This window comes from Apium graveolens, chromosome 9 (assembly GCF_009905375.1).
Source record: "Apium graveolens cultivar Ventura chromosome 9, ASM990537v1, whole genome shotgun sequence".
Lineage (NCBI taxonomy): Eukaryota > Viridiplantae > Streptophyta > Magnoliopsida > Apiales > Apiaceae > Apium > Apium graveolens.
Window position 1 is genome coordinate 64,346,700 of NC_133655.1, and position 16,177 is coordinate 64,362,876.

The 16,177-nt window shown below is 35.2% G+C and overlaps 1 non-coding gene across 1 annotated transcript; it reads right to left on the reverse strand.

The window, feature by feature from the left end:
* Nucleotides 1–15,556: 15,556 nt before the first annotated feature.
* Nucleotides 15,557–15,663, reverse strand: LOC141688541 (small nucleolar RNA R71). Its single transcript, XR_012561977.1, has one exon. It is a non-coding gene; the product is annotated as a small nucleolar RNA R71 (small nucleolar RNA).
* Nucleotides 15,664–16,177: the final 514 nt, after the last annotated feature.

Sequence of the window (16,177 nt, forward strand, 5' to 3'; positions counted from 1 at the left end):
AGGTCAGAAGTTTGGGGTCCACAACACATATACAATATATAAACCTGAATAAGAAATATTATTTGCAATGACCCTGCTTTACATAACCATGGATCGCAACAGGTTAAAGTATGAAAACAAGCCACAATCTTAACCTTTATTACAATATACCAATCCCAACTAATTTAAGTTACAATTGAAAATAAAATCATTCTTACAATCTGACTATCTCTATACCGCATGAAGCTTCTGCTAGCTCTATTCAACTCAACTGGAACCTTAGCCAACACTTTGTACTGATGAACTTCACTATCATCCATATTCTTTTTAACTGTAAAATATATAAAAGAATCGCAAGGGTGAGCTAACTAGCTCAGCAAGTCATAATAGTGATAACTGAGGTTAAACAAGGATCAAATGAGATGATTCAAAGGAATCAAGTTTTTTTCTAACTAATCATTAGAATTGGATATTCATTTGAAGTTTTAAAACCAAGGTTAGGCTGCTGATCAGTCACGCACTAACCCCGAGCTAGCACACAGCACTGCTCTAATTACTGGATCCAAGGCACACATTGGCCTAACTTGACCATTTGTATGGTCTGACCACGAATCTGGTCCACATATATAAAAACTATCCAATCCTAAAGCAGTTCAATACGATAACAATATGATTTAACAAAACAAGATCATAATCAATGACGGTTAAACATTTGCATAAAAACGTACGGAAACTCATGGATATCTCTAGGGTATATTAGGGTATGTATAAGAAACAGTTTTCAGTTTGTACAAGGGTCGGGTATTTGACCAGTAATGATTTTTCAAGATATGGTTCTTTGATGTTATTAAGAATGATTGGAGTATAAAAGTTTCTGTGTTTTCAAATCATTCTCTTTCAGTGTTTGGTGTTTGAGGATCAACAAAGGACGGATTACAAAGAATAAGGCTTATTGCTCAAGATCAAGAACATCAGGGTTCAAGGTTAAATGATTTAAAGCTCTTACAATATAAAACATGAGTTATTTTAAATAATAGCGGCATGTTACAAAACAGTTCAAAAACATTGGTAATATATATCTTGAAGAAAAGTTCAGAAATACTTGCCTTACAAGGCTTTACAACTATTACTGATCAACTCTGAGCCGACTCTGCTGCTCAGGCGCTAACGTCCAATCACTAGATTCCATTGGATTCGACTTCGACACTCAGGTCTTTCTGTTAAAACTCTACTGAGCTCGTCGACTGACCACTAGGTTATCTTTAGTCTATCGTCCACTTTCAGGTTCCTGACTATAATCTCGAGGGTCGAAATACCCTATGTTAGACGTTTAGGTATGCTTGACATATCCTCGACACCAATTCTACTCAATAATATTCAAACCCGACTCGTAATTATATACATTAGTACAATACAATAACACATCCTGCAGTCAGGGTTCACGTTCTCGAGAAATCGGTTCAATGTTCATTTTCAGAAAATACGTATACTCGTCATTTAACAAAAATTAGGGTTATTACTTTTTGGCAGAACACTTTGTCACCACATACAATCAAATTTCGTATACAACATATATATTTATATATACTCGTTCGACGGCCCGATAATTACTGGATACGTTCCCGTATTTCCGTAGTTCGATTTCTCGGAAATTGGGCAGCACCTCCTTTATTTATCCGACTAACCCGTCGAAACACTTCGACGCCTCAAACCAAATCCACAACAACAATAAATTACAATCAATCCAATCAGTCATCCCCACACTAGCACAACTCCAATAATCATATCCTACTTTTCGCTTTAAAATAAATTTTATAATCGATTATATTTATTAATTTGAAAATATTAGGACTCAGATATACATCATCATCGTCTACCATCGACTCACCGAAGATCACCGTCGACGGCGGTAAAATTCGCGGGTACCCTATCAATTCGGGTGTCCGACACGAATTTCACCGATAATTTCGTCTTGCGAATAAAGCATAATTCCTCATAAAAATACAATCACAGGAATAAAATATAGCTGCAAATCAAAGTACTTCGCGGAACCAACATGACGCGCACACACGCGCTGGACTAAAAGATAGAGCAATGATCGGAAAATAACAGGCAGCACAGTAATACGTCAATCCAGGCAGCACATATCTATGTATTCGACATATATTTACATATATACACGCCTGAATCAAGAACCAAACAGAACCATGGTACCCAAAGTAACCTCGGAAAAGGAAAAACGGTGAATAGCTCAGGGAAGCTGGGAACAAACGGAAATGATTACCCTGACTGAACCAAGACCAGGCGGCCGGAACAGAGCAGTAATCGGAAAAGGAAAAGCAACGGCGGCCTTATCAGAATCCGAGAGAAACATATACGGGGGTGGGGGTTTTGGCGATAAGGGAACCGAACAGGGGTGTATACCCGTGTGTGATGCTTGTGTGTGTGTTTTTTTATATATAAACATAACTGTTAAATCTGTGAACCACACGTGTCTATTAAAATATACACGTGTCTCTGAAACTCCCGAGGCCAAGTTTTTATCTCGAGTAATACAATTTTATCGAACAAAGTTGGGTATAAAGATGGACCGAAAATTACCAAATGTATATATATATATATATATATTTTTAAATATCACAAATAATTTCAAAGTCATTAAAAATAAATTCTTCGTAATTTTGGAAGTAATTTGAAACGCAACTCGTACCCGCATTTCACAATTAAGAACCCGAGCTGCACTTAAAACAATTCCAGAAAATTACGAAAATAGTCTTAAAATATTACAAATATCCCGAAGTTTACAAAACATAAATTTCGTAATTTTAAAATAATTTCTGAAATGCAATTTATACCCGCTTTTATCAATTAACGAATCAATGCGCGGGTGAAATTAATCCCAAAAATTTCCAAAATAATTTTAAAATTCTCGAAATATTCCAAACTTAAATAAATATGAGTTTCATAATTTTTGAAGAATTCTAGAATTGAATATGGATTTTACAAATAAAAGTAATCAGAAAATCATTTAAAGATAAATAATTAATAAAATATTGATTTCTCAATTTTATAAAATCCTAAAAATAATTATTGTAATTATAAAATCATAAAAAAAATTTAAAAAATATTCCCATTATTTATGCAAATAAATTTGTACTACATCCACTTTTGAAAGTGAAAACAACTCAATACGATCCTATAATTAATTTGGCGGACAACCCGGTACACCATAAATCACATATGGATAATAATCAAACAACACATAGCGGTCAACACCAACACACATATTTTATTTATTTAATAATTTCTATAATTACATAATTAAATGATTCAAAAATACACGAGTCGTTATATCCTTCCCCCCTTAAAAGGATTCTGTCCTCAGAATCTGGTTTAATTACACCAGTGAGGATATTTGTCAAGCATATCTGACTCTAATTCCCAAGTAGATCCTTCTACTCGAGGGTTCAAACGTACTCACAATTGGTATGCACTCATTTCCAAGGACTTGCCTTTAACGGTCAAGAATTTGGATTGATCACTATATGCAAAACAAACTTGGACAAGAGCCCCATTGGCTCCTGATCAATTAATTAATTCAAATCAAATACTTATCGCTTTAACTCTGTCATGCCAAACACATTATATGTACACACTGTTTTGACGGTAATATCAACTCATGAACAACTTTTTCTTTATTAATCAATACCTCGAATGGTTCATTAATTTTAGGATATAACATGTCCCTTCTACTTAGACTTATCCAGTCTCTTTCAAAATGAAACTTGTACGAACACTACTGGTCCTATATCTATACTCATATTCTCTCTTGATATAATTTCGCCTTCTTTCTCTATCTACTCCAATCTGCTTCAATCAATATCTCTACGCTCTTGGTGTGCCGATTTAACTTAGAATTTGACAACTTTCTTTCTCCCATTTTATCTTAATAGAAATGGGGACCTACACTTGCGTTCACATGAAGCTTGGTAAAATGGTATTCCAAAGCTGACATCGATGATAAATGATTATTCTAGTGTTTCTTTAAAACCCAACCTCTCAACATATCTTAAATTTTCTGAATCACTTCCGTACTTTGACCCTCCGTTTAAGGATGATAGGTGGTGCTCGTTTTCAACTTGGTTTCCAAACATTTAAACATTTCTTACTCCTTTTTATTAGTTAAGGCTGAAAAATAAGCTCCTATATTCACGTATTATCACCTTTAAGTATTTAAACTTCAGATTTCACTCTTTTCACTTAGTCTATTAACTCCTTGGTGGTCTTAATTACATCCAATCCTTTCTGTTAGCATAAGGCATCTGTTACCATACGGCTTTGCTTAGGTAGTTGTTAATGGGTTAATTCAGAATCTTTTGTTAACCTTAGTCAAAATTTCACTCTTGAAGACTCAACGTATAGTTGCTTTCCTTCTGATCTTTGGAGAAAAATCCTTGGGCATTCCATGCAGGCTTTCTTATTCTTTGAATAGCTGAGGACGTTATCAATAAATACAATTTGCTTATCCAAGTACTCCTTATACACCACATTTCTTAATTCTTTATAGCCACCTAATACACTTGTTATTTCACATAATATTGCCAGAGGTTGCAATGCTCTTAACTCACTTTAATCATAATCTTTAATATGTTCTCAGGTTGGATCTTAAGTTAATCCTCGAGACATAACATACTTCTTAGATTAGGTCTCATAGGTAATCAATCTTTATAGGGGTCTCACTTCTTCTTATTCGTTGTTTTGTTAAACTTCCGATAATCAGTACACATTCTCATAATTTCATTCCTTTTTCTCCCTTAACATCACTGGTTCACTTCACGATTCGCTTCTTGTAAAACCACTCCTTGGGTCTGCCTTATCCACTAGGCATCCAATACTTCCCTTTAATTCTTTGACATGTCCAACACTTCCTAATCCATCTTGAAATTTCCTTCTTATACCTGGTTATCGTTATTTGTCTTTAAATTTCCATATATCTTGGCATTTCTTCAATAAATTTAAATAATTAATATTGTGAATTCCCTGTGGGATCTCGTTTCTTAATTCTTCTACTTGTAGCATCCAAGTGCTGGAAGAAAATCTGGAGATATCGTGATTGTTCTCCTGGGCACATAAATTTCCTTTTTCTAACTACTAACATCGTGATCCATTATTTTTTCTTTTGGATTATGAACTTTAGCTTCCAATTCCAACTTTCAGAATTCTATAGTTAATTCCTCTGGTGCAGTCTCTCTGTTTTTGTCTCTTTTTTTTCTTATTGCTTTCCACTACATTTGTTTTTTTTCCTCGTGAATACATACTTCAAACTCTTATGGTCCGTATAGATCTTACATCTTTCTCTATATTTATCATGTTTTTTTTTCCAATCTTTTAAAAAAAATATTGGTACTGTTAGTCCCAGTTATAATTAGGACACTTCTGCTCATAAAGTTTCGGTTGTCTGGGTGCATATACAATAACGTTATTATGCTGCATCAGCGCACATCCTATTCCCTTATGAGAAGCATCACTATAACTACCGTACTTCCTTGATATTCTCGAAATGATTAAGCAGGTGCTGTAAGCATTCTCTCTTTTAACTCCGCAAAAATTTCTTTACCCTTTTTCCATTTCATATAAATTTCTTGCTTTTCCTGGTTAGCTTCGTCGAAGGCGTTGCACCGTTAAGAAATCTTGAACCAATTTTCAATATTAACTAGTTCAGGGTAAAACTTTTTACTTTTATTGGTGCTTTTGGCCTTCCTTCACAGTAACTTTAATTTCTACTGGATCTCTTTTGATCTTCTCCACATTGACTATTTATGCTAAGAACTATATTTCATACAACTTCTTTCTTCTCCAACTTCCCAGTCATCATTAAATGCTTCGCATGATCCTCCGTTCACTTTAAGTATCACAACTATAGCTTACTCGGATATTCCTTAAAGGTGTTGTCCATCCAGTTCAAATATTACTAGTATATTGGTTAATCCAATTGACGATACGATAACAGTACTTAGTTCTGAAAATTATCTTTGATATATCCATAGGTTTAATCTTTAGTTGGTAAGATACCAAGTCTTAAATCAATCTCATAAAAGTACTTTGCTTCTTTTATTTAATCAAACAAATCATTGAGTCGAGGTAACAGATACTTGCTTTTGATAGTAAACTTGTTGAGCTCTCGCTAGTTGACGCATAATCACATACTTCCATTTTTCTTATTAACATTTAATACCGGTGCACCTTATGGGGTACACTAGGTTTAATCGCTTCTTCTTCTAGCATTTCTTGCATTTGCTTTGCTAACTCCTTCACTTTAACTGGCGCCATTCTGTGCGGGGCCTTGGACACTGGCTTCATTTCAGGTGTTAAGTCAGTCACGAACTCAATTTCTATACCCGAAGGAAATGTTGATAACTCATCCAAACATATCTTGAAACTCCTTAATTACTATAAAATCTTCAAACTTTGTTTGCTTCCGACTTTTATGTATTCCATAATTACCATAATGCTCATATCTTGATCACCGTAATCATCATTAACAAATTTATTACCTTTTTTCATCTTCTGAACCTCCTCACCTTCTCATTTGGCATCCTCAAAATTATCTTTTCATGACGACGGTCTATCTAGACATCCCGCTTTATTAGTTAATCCATTCCTTAGAATAATGTCAAATCCTCTGATCTTCAATGATATCAATTCTTCACAACTGATTCTCAGAAATCTTAATTCCACTATTGGTACTCACTTATTTAACAACTACACATTCTTGACTTGCTAGTCCTTTAATCACAATCTTATCAATTTAACAGGGTAATTCATCTTATCAATAAAACCTTGGGAGCTAAATAATCAAGTTGCTCTCACATCTTTTAGTACTTTAACGCATAAAGTATCCACGATAATCATTTACATCACCACATCCGTATTCTGAATAACATATTTCACAGGAGAATCGCAATTTCTCATTCTCGGAGACATATTCCTTATTCGAGTAGATACCCTTGACTCTTAGTTCATCCCTGACTGGGCTAGTGATTCGCAATTTTCGTCATATGCCTTTGTTTGCTTTCCATGCGTAAAATGTAGATGGAACTGCGTCCACTTATTTCAGGATATGTTGATTTCTGTTTGAAAACTTCTTGCAAAGAACGACAATACAACGAAACAACTAAAAGGGTTCAAAGTCCAACAAAATTTAGGATTGAAAAGAAAGCCGAGATGTAAAAATTTGACTTAGCCAAATTTTCATCCAAAACAGAAAAATCAATTAAGTTTCTGGTTGCATTTCAACTTGGAAAATTATCAAAAATAATTTAAGAATAATTAAGCATACCTAACTCACTTACCAACCTAGTGAAGGTGGATTCATCAAGTGGCTTGGTAAAGATATCTGCAAGTTGCTTCTCACTTGGAACAAAATGAAGTTCCACAGTACCACTCATTACATGTTCCCTAATGAAGTGATACTTGATGTCCATGTGCTTTGTTCTTGAATGTTGTACTGGATTTTCAGTGATGGCAATTACACTTGTGTTATCACAAAAAATAGGAATTTTGTCCACCTGCAGACCGTAATCCCACAATTGGTTCTTCATCCATAGAATTTGTGCACAGCAACTGCCAGCAACAATATATTCAGCCTCAGCTGTAGAAGTAGAGACTGAATTTTGCTTTTTACTGAACCAGGATACTAGTTTGTTTCCTAGAAATTGATAGGTTCCTGTAGTGCTTTTTCTATCAATCTTGCACCCTGTATAGTCTGCATCTGAATAACCAGTTAGATCAAAACCAAAATCTCTAGGGTACCAAATGCCAAGTTTTGGTGTTCCCTTGAGATATCTGAAAATTCTCTTTATAGCTATCAAATGAGATTCTCTAGGATCAGCCTGAAATCTAGCACAAAGACAAGTATCAAACATTATATCTAGCCTACTAGCTGTTAAATATAAAAGTAAGCCAATCATGTCTCTATAGCTTGAAATATCCACAGACTTTTTAGCAGTGTTTAATTCAAGTTTAGTTGCAGTGGCCATAGGAGTTTTTACAGATGTGCAATCCATTATATCAAATTTCTTTAAAAGATTATAAATATATTTGGTTTGACTAATGAATATTCCATCACTAACTTGCTTAACTTGTAAACCAAGAAAGTATGTTAGTTCTCCCATCATGCTCATTTCATACTTACTTTGCATCAATTTGGCAAACTTTTTGCAAAGTTTTTCATCTGTAGAGCCAAATATAATAGTATCTACATAAATTTGAACAAGTATACTAGAGCCATTAACATTTCTAAAGAATAAAGTTTTGTCAACAGTACCTTTTGTGAAGTGATTTTCTAAGAGAAACTTTGACAAAGTATCATACCAGGCTCTAGGTGCTTGCTTCAATCCATAAAGTGCTTTCAAAAGGTAGGAGACATATTCTGGAAAATTTGGATCTTCAAAACCAGGAGGCTGACTGACATAGACTTGCTCCTCCAAATCTCCATTCAGAAAGGCACTTTTGACATCCATTTGATAGACTTTGAAATTGGAATGGGCTGCATAGGCTAAGAAAATTCTGATGGCTTCAAGTCTTGCAACAGGAGCAAAAGTTTCATCAAAATCTATTCCTTCTTGTTGGTAGTAGCCCTTAGCAACCAATCTAGCTTTGTTCCTGACAACTACGCCATTTTCATCCATCTTGTTTCTGAATACCCACTTGGTGTCAGTTGGATTCTTTTCTTTAGGTTTGGGTACCAGATTCCATACCTTGTTCCTTTCAAATTGGTCTAGCTCTTCCTGTATAGCTAAAACCCAATCAGGATCTAACAGAGCTTCTTCTACCTTTTTTGGTTCTTCCTTTGAGAGAAAGCTGCTATACAGACATTCTTCTTGAGTTGCTTTTCTTGTTTGAACTCTAGAAGATACATCACCAATAATGAGCTTAAAAGGGTGATCTCTAGTCCATTTTCTCTGTTGTGATAGATTAGCTTTAGATGAAGAGGCCTCATCATTGTCTTGATGTGTGACTGAGTTTTGATTAGAAGAAACTCCCCCTGAGTGTGTGGATCTTTGATTTGAAGAAGGAGTTCTTTCTATAAGTGATCTGTTTTGACTCTCAGCTTTTCTCATTGTTCTGATGGATGATGCACTTTGTATCTTGACGGATGAAGCTGATTGTCTACCGAAGGATGATGCGTTATGTAACTCGACTGATGTTGAATTTTGAGCATCATTGGAGATAGTCTTTTCTGCATTATCCTTAGCCACTATTTCTTAATCACTATCATCATCACTGTCATCACCAATCATCTCAACATTATCAAATTTGAGGCTATCATGGAAACATTTATCTTTTAGTCCTTCAATTTTTTTGTCATCAAACACAACATGTACAGATTCCATAACAATGTTTGTTCTAAGATTGTAGACTCTATATACTTTTCCAACAGCATATCCAACAAAAATTCCTTCATCTGCTTTAACATCAAAATTTCCATGTTGTTCAGTTTGATTCCTTAGAATATAACATTTGCATCCAAAGACATGTAGAAAATTTAAAGTTAGCTTCCTATTCTTGAATATCTGATATGGAGTCATGCCTTTTGTTTGATTGATGAAGGAGAAATTTTGAGTATTACATGTTGCATTCAAAGCTTCTGCCCAAAAGTAAGTTGGTAGGCTTGATTCTTCAAGCATAGTTCTTGCAGCTTCAATGAGTGATCTATTATTCCTTTCCACTACACCATTTTGTTGTGGAGTTCTTGCTGCAGAAAACTCATGCATAATTCCATACTCTTCACAAAACACTCTCATCATAGAATTCTTGAATTCAGTTCCATTGTCACTCCTGATTCTTCTAACCTTAAAGTCAGGATGATTGTTAACTTGCCTTATGTGATTGGTGATGATTTCACTCACCTCATCTTTGGACTTTAGAAAATATGTCCAAGAGAACTTTGAAAGATCATCCACAATTACTAGGCAATATCTCTTCTTTGAGATAGATAACACATTTACTGGTCCAAACAAGTCCATGTGAAGTAACTGTAAAGGTTCTTCAATAGATGATTCAAGCTTCTTTTTGAATGATGCTTTGATCTGCTTTCCTTTCTAGCAGGCATCACACAATCCATCCTTTGAAAACTCCATTTGAGGAATACCTCTAACAAATTCTTTCTTGACTAGCTCATTCATGGTTTTGAAGTTTAGATAGGACAGCTTCTTGTGCCATAGCCAACTTTCATCTTGACTTGCTTTACTGAGAAGACAAGTTACAGATTCTGCATTTGTTAGGTTGAAGTCAGCTAGATACGCATTCCCTTTTCTCACTCTAGTGAGAACCACTTTGTGCTCTTCTTGTTAGTTACAACACAGGCTTCTGCATTAAAGGTAACTGAGTTGCCCTATCACAAAGTTGGATGATACTCAACAAATTATGCTTCAGACCATCCATTAGGGAAACTTCCTCAATGATGACATTATCTTTTGAAATCAAGCCATATCCCACAGTATAACCCTTGTTGTCATCTCCAAAAGTAATACTTGGGCAATCTCTTTCTCTAAAACCAGTGAGTAGGGTAGAATCTCCAGTCATGTGCCTTGAGCAACCACTATCCAGATACCAAAGATTCTTTCTATTTCCCTGCACACATCAAAATCAAATCAAGTTGATTTTGGTACCGAAGTTTCCTTGGGTCCTTCCTTGTTAGCCTTTTTCTTTGGTTTCTTAGGTTTGACCTCATTTGACTTGGGTATTTCAGTTTCATCTTGGTCATTTGAGTTGGACCTTTGAAACCATTCATCATTGCAGAATTATCATGCACAGATTAGTTACCATGAAAAGGCATACTTTGTGCAAACATGTTATTTTAGTAAGGAATGCTAAATGGCATTTGTGGCATACTAAATGTAGCATAATATAGATTTTGTGCAAATGGCATATTAGCATACTGTGCATTCAAATTGTGTGCAGGCATAACATTAACAGGCATTGTAGGCATGCTGGGAAATGAAGGTGGTGCAGACATAGGAGCAGGCATAGCAAGTTCGCAATTAACAGACAAATGATTAACACTACCACACTTAACACATATTTTTCTTGGTGCATATTTATCAGGTGTGTAGTTGTTATATTTGTTAATTCCTACTTTCCCATTTCTATTATTTTTCCTTTTTGACTCTGCTTTCACTTCAATTTTCTCCAATCTGTCATTCAGTTGCTTGATGGACAGATAACCTACATTGACTCTTTTGTTCTTATTCACTTGACTTGTTTCTCCTGGAACAAAGTTCTTAGAAACTGATCCATACTTTTCATTCAACTTAGCTAGTTTAGCTTTGCTAACTGGTTTACTTATACTCAACGGATGTGGCTCATTGTCTCTTGACGGATAATCCTTTGATTATTTGATGGATAATTTTCATCATCCGTTGAATCCACATCAGTTAGAAGTCCTTCAACCAGATTGGAATCAAGCTTCTCTTTGTTCTTTTTCCAGGCTGCATCACAGAAAGATTCTATACCTTGAACTTTAGTGATTTGAGCATGGACATCTCTAGATGATTTCCATGCCTTAATCACTTCCTGTTCTCGTTCAAGTTGCTTTCTTAAAATTTCCTCTTTCTTTAAGGATTCAGTTAGTTCATCCTTAGCAATCTTGCATTCTATTTTCAATTTTTCAAACTCAACAAACTGAGTCTCTAGCACATTGTTTCTCTCACTTAAAACACATTATTCTCTTTAATTTTATTGTTTTCTTTAGTTAGAGACTTGAGCGTAACACGCATGTTATATAATTCACTAGACATGTCATTTATGGCATCATTACAATCAGCTTTAGATAAATGTGCTAGGTTTGTTGTGATTACCTGATTACTTGATGAACTGGTATTTGTTTCATCTGACTTGGCCATAAGTGCTAGATTGACATAGCTTGTATCTTCATCATCTTCTAGTCCATCTGCAGCCCAACCATTCTCTTGTGTGGTAAAAACTCTTTCCTTTTGTTTGACTAACTCAAAGTATTTATGCTTATAGTCAACAGGCTCAAACTTCTTTTTACCAGAATCAGGCTTTCTACATTCACTAGAAAAATGACTTGCCAAGCCACATTTGAAACACTTGAATTTAGACTTATCAACCATGTTTCTATTTGGCTTAGCTGCTCCAAAATTCTTCTTGAATTTGAGCTTGGCAAATCTCCTAGATAGAAAAGCAAGATGATCATCCATGTCATCTTGACTAAGCCAGTCTTCAAGCTCAGCTACTAGTCCCTTTCCTTTGCCTTCACAAACCTTTGAGTTTAGTGCAGATTCAACAGTTTCAACCTTTATCTCCTTCTCCTTTTCTTGCTCAGCAACTAGTGCAATGGACCCTCCCTTCTTTCTTCCTTTCTCCATCTTCTCATCTTATAATATTTCAAGCTCATAGGTTTTTAGGATACCATATAGTCTGTCCAAGGTGAATTCCTTGTAATCTTGAGAATTTATCAATGAGACTGTCATAGGTTTCCATTCCTTTAGTAGAGATCTAAGGAATTTGAAGTTTGAGTCTTTTGTTTGATAGACCCTTCCATGCAGTTTTAGAGCATTCAGTAGTTTTTGGAATCTACTGAAAATGTCAGTGAGTGACTCACCTTCTTCACTATGGAAATGCTCATATTACTGAATCAATAGTTGCATCTTGTTCTCCCTTACTTGCTCAGTTCCATCACATATAACTTGAATTGTATCCCAAACATCCTTAGAAGTCTTGCAGTTTATGATGTTATTAAACATATCACTGTCAACACCATTAAATAGAATGTTCATGGCCCTTTTATCCTTTTGAACTTGTTCTTTGTCTGGATCAAACCATAGGGACATGTGGACCTTTCTCAATGTAGTCCACATAAGCTTCATCTTGAGATATGAGATGCAGGTGCATCTTCACCTTCCAATGGTGATAATTGTCTTATTCCAGAAATGGAATCTTTACTCCAACATCTTTTATGTTCATCTTTTTAATTGTTGTGATCTTTAAACTCTTTGTTCTTCAAGAGCTTGCTCTGATACCAATTGTTATTCCTAAACAATGCAACAAGAATTATAGAAGGGGGGTTGAATGTAATTCTGGCTCCTTTTTCTAATTTTAAGAATGTTCTTACCTAATATATAACTGTGTTTGATTTGCAAGAAGTGCGGAATGAATATTAAAATGAAAATCAAAACACAAAGTAATAAAACACAAGGCTTTAAAACTTTCTGGTGGATTTGAACTTATCCACCATATATATATATATAAATATGAGAACTTTGTGATGCTTGAATAGCACACAGCTGCTTACAAGTGAACTTACAGAATTTACAAAGAGATTCTTAACTGATACAGCTTTATCTATCTCTCTGAAAAATAATGCTTGCTTTGTTAGTTGTTCTACTTGCTACACTTAGTTTATATACTACCAAGTTACATGATAAAAAGATAAACAAGTAAAACAACAATTGTTTCTAGTCTAATTTCATGCTACTTCATTACTCTATCCAGCATCTTTGAATATCTTCATAATTGTATAGAAATGGTAATGCTTTTTTGTTCTCTAAATCCTGTAATTAGGCTGCCACATTCTATTTGTAAACATCCGATGCATGTGACTGTGTTATCACTATCAACTGCTATTTTGAATATGATCATCCGTTGGGACTATGTTGGTCATCCGTCGGGAGCCTTGTCGATTATCTGTCGGCAGCCTTTGTAGATCATCCGTCGGGAGCCTTTCTGTCATTTGACTCTGTTTGACTTATACATAATTACATGACATCTTATATTTACAATTAGCCAACCTATTCTGCATATCAATCTAGTAGTCAACATGACTTGAAGAATCCTACAACATCTACTAATACATTATTGTTTATAGGTATGTGCTACAAGACTTATTATTACATAAGCTACACTCTCGATGGATTTTCAGAGGTCATCTGTCGGGACTATAAAGTTCATCCATCGGGACTATTGTATAACATCCGTCGAGAGCTACAAAACACTAAGTTAAATCTACTAAGGTGTTTTATTCAACTTATCATCAAGTTCACAACATATACCTAACGGTGATGATGAGTTCGGTTATGGGCTAATCGTTATCGTGGGGTTATAACGGATTTACTTATGGATTTCTTTAGTTAATTTGTTTCGATACCTTAGTATGTGGTGATTGTATGGTATCCTAGTAGTGGTTGTGCTTATTCATCTTATGAGCGTCACAAACTTATAAGATAGCGTGTTAATCTCTATTGAAGCGAAAGTGAATATAGGGGTTTAGAACTTGCCATGCTAGCATAGGTTCATGTATTTGATATGCATGATTCGTAGGTAAATTTAACCATCATACTTTCCCTATGTAATCATGATAGATAACTTGCACATTAAGCCATTATGTTTTCAAATTCTACAGACATATAGGATCTCAATATAATTGGTGTCTATTCAGCTTCTATCTCTTTTGTGGATGTCTGGTAGTGGGGTATTCGTACAACGAAAGTTGGCGTTTACTAGTTTTGTGTTATCTAATTAGTGTCATCACCATTGCATGCTAAGGTTAAGAATAAAAAGGCTATTTAATGAAGTATTTAATGAAGTTAGAATCCCATGTTTGTGTTATATAAGTTAATCAACCTTAATTCTCTTAGTTAATTATGTTATATAAGTTAATCAACCTTAATTCTCTTAGTTAATATTAGTTAGTATAATCTCTTAGTTAATCGTAGTTATAAACACTCTCAACTTGTTATCATCTTAGCATTGAATAATAACCATAACATTATTGCATAAGTACATTGATTGAAATTAACCTAAACCAGTCTTTATGGGAACGAACTAGAATTAATTTTATATTACTTGCGAACGCATATACTTGCATGTAATTTTAGCGCGTGTTTTTGTCCTAACAAGTTTTTGGAGCCACTGCCGGGGACTCGGTGTTAATTTTTAGTTGATGTGCTTGACATCAGTGGTCTTTAAAGTTCAGTGACTTAGATATTTTACTTACTTGTTTACTTGTTGCTTTTTCAGGTACTCTAGAGGCGTTTATGCTAACGCGTTCTCGATCTCGAAGGAGAACACTGGATAAAGCGGAGGAAGTAGTAGAAGAAGTTCTTGTAGAGGAGAAAGTTGAAGAAGAAATCTTAGTTGAGAAAAAAGAAGAAGCTCTTGTTGCAATGGGTGAACCAGAAGCGAATACAAAGGCTTTGATGGACTATTCTCAGCTAAAGATCAATGATATTCAGTCTAGCATTGTCAGACAAGCCATCGCGGCCAAACTTTTGAAATCAAGGCTAGCACAATTCAGATGGTTCAGAACTCGGTACAGTTTAGGGGTTCTCCAATGGAAGATCCCAATTTACATATTAGAGATTTCATCAAAATCTGCGACACTTTCAAATTCAACAATGTGTCTGAAGATGCTATAAAGCTAAGGCTTTTCCCATTCTCTTTGAGGGATAAAGCTAAGTGTTGGTTGCATTCTCTACCACATGGCTCTATTACTAAGTGGGAAGATCTTGCTCAAAAGTTTCTTACTAAGTTCTTTCCTATGGCAAAGACTGCTGCAATCAGGAATGCTCTTACTCAGTTTACGCAACACTCAGGAGAGTCTTTGTATGAAGCTTGGGATCGTTATAAGGAGATGCTTAGAAAGTGTCCTCATCATGGGATGCCTGACTGGACGATCATTAACTGCTTTTATAATGGCTTGGGAGCACATTCTAGAGCCAAGCAGTTTCTATTAAGACCTTGGAAAATCAAATTGGGCAAATTGCCAATGCCTTGTTGAATTGACAACCTGGTACACTTCCTAGTGACACAGAAGTTCTCGGAAATAAGGAAGCAAAAGAGTAGGTTAAGGAAATTACATTGAGGTCTGGGAAGGTTGCGAATCCTGAAAAATCTCAAGTTTCGGAAGATCAAGCGGTGGCTGAAGAAGTAGTGCAGAAGGAAGCAAAAGTGGAACCAAGGAAGAAAACTGTGGAACACACTCCTCCTGAGTGTAATACAGGGGAGAAACAGATCTATCCTCCACCTCCTTTTCCTAAGAGGGTGCAGAAGCAAAATTTGGATAAGCAATTTGTGAAGTTTCTGGAGGTGTTCAAGAAACTTCATATCAATATAACTTTCTCTAAAGCTCTTAAACAGATGCCTATTTATGCAAAGTTTATGAAAGGTAATCTCT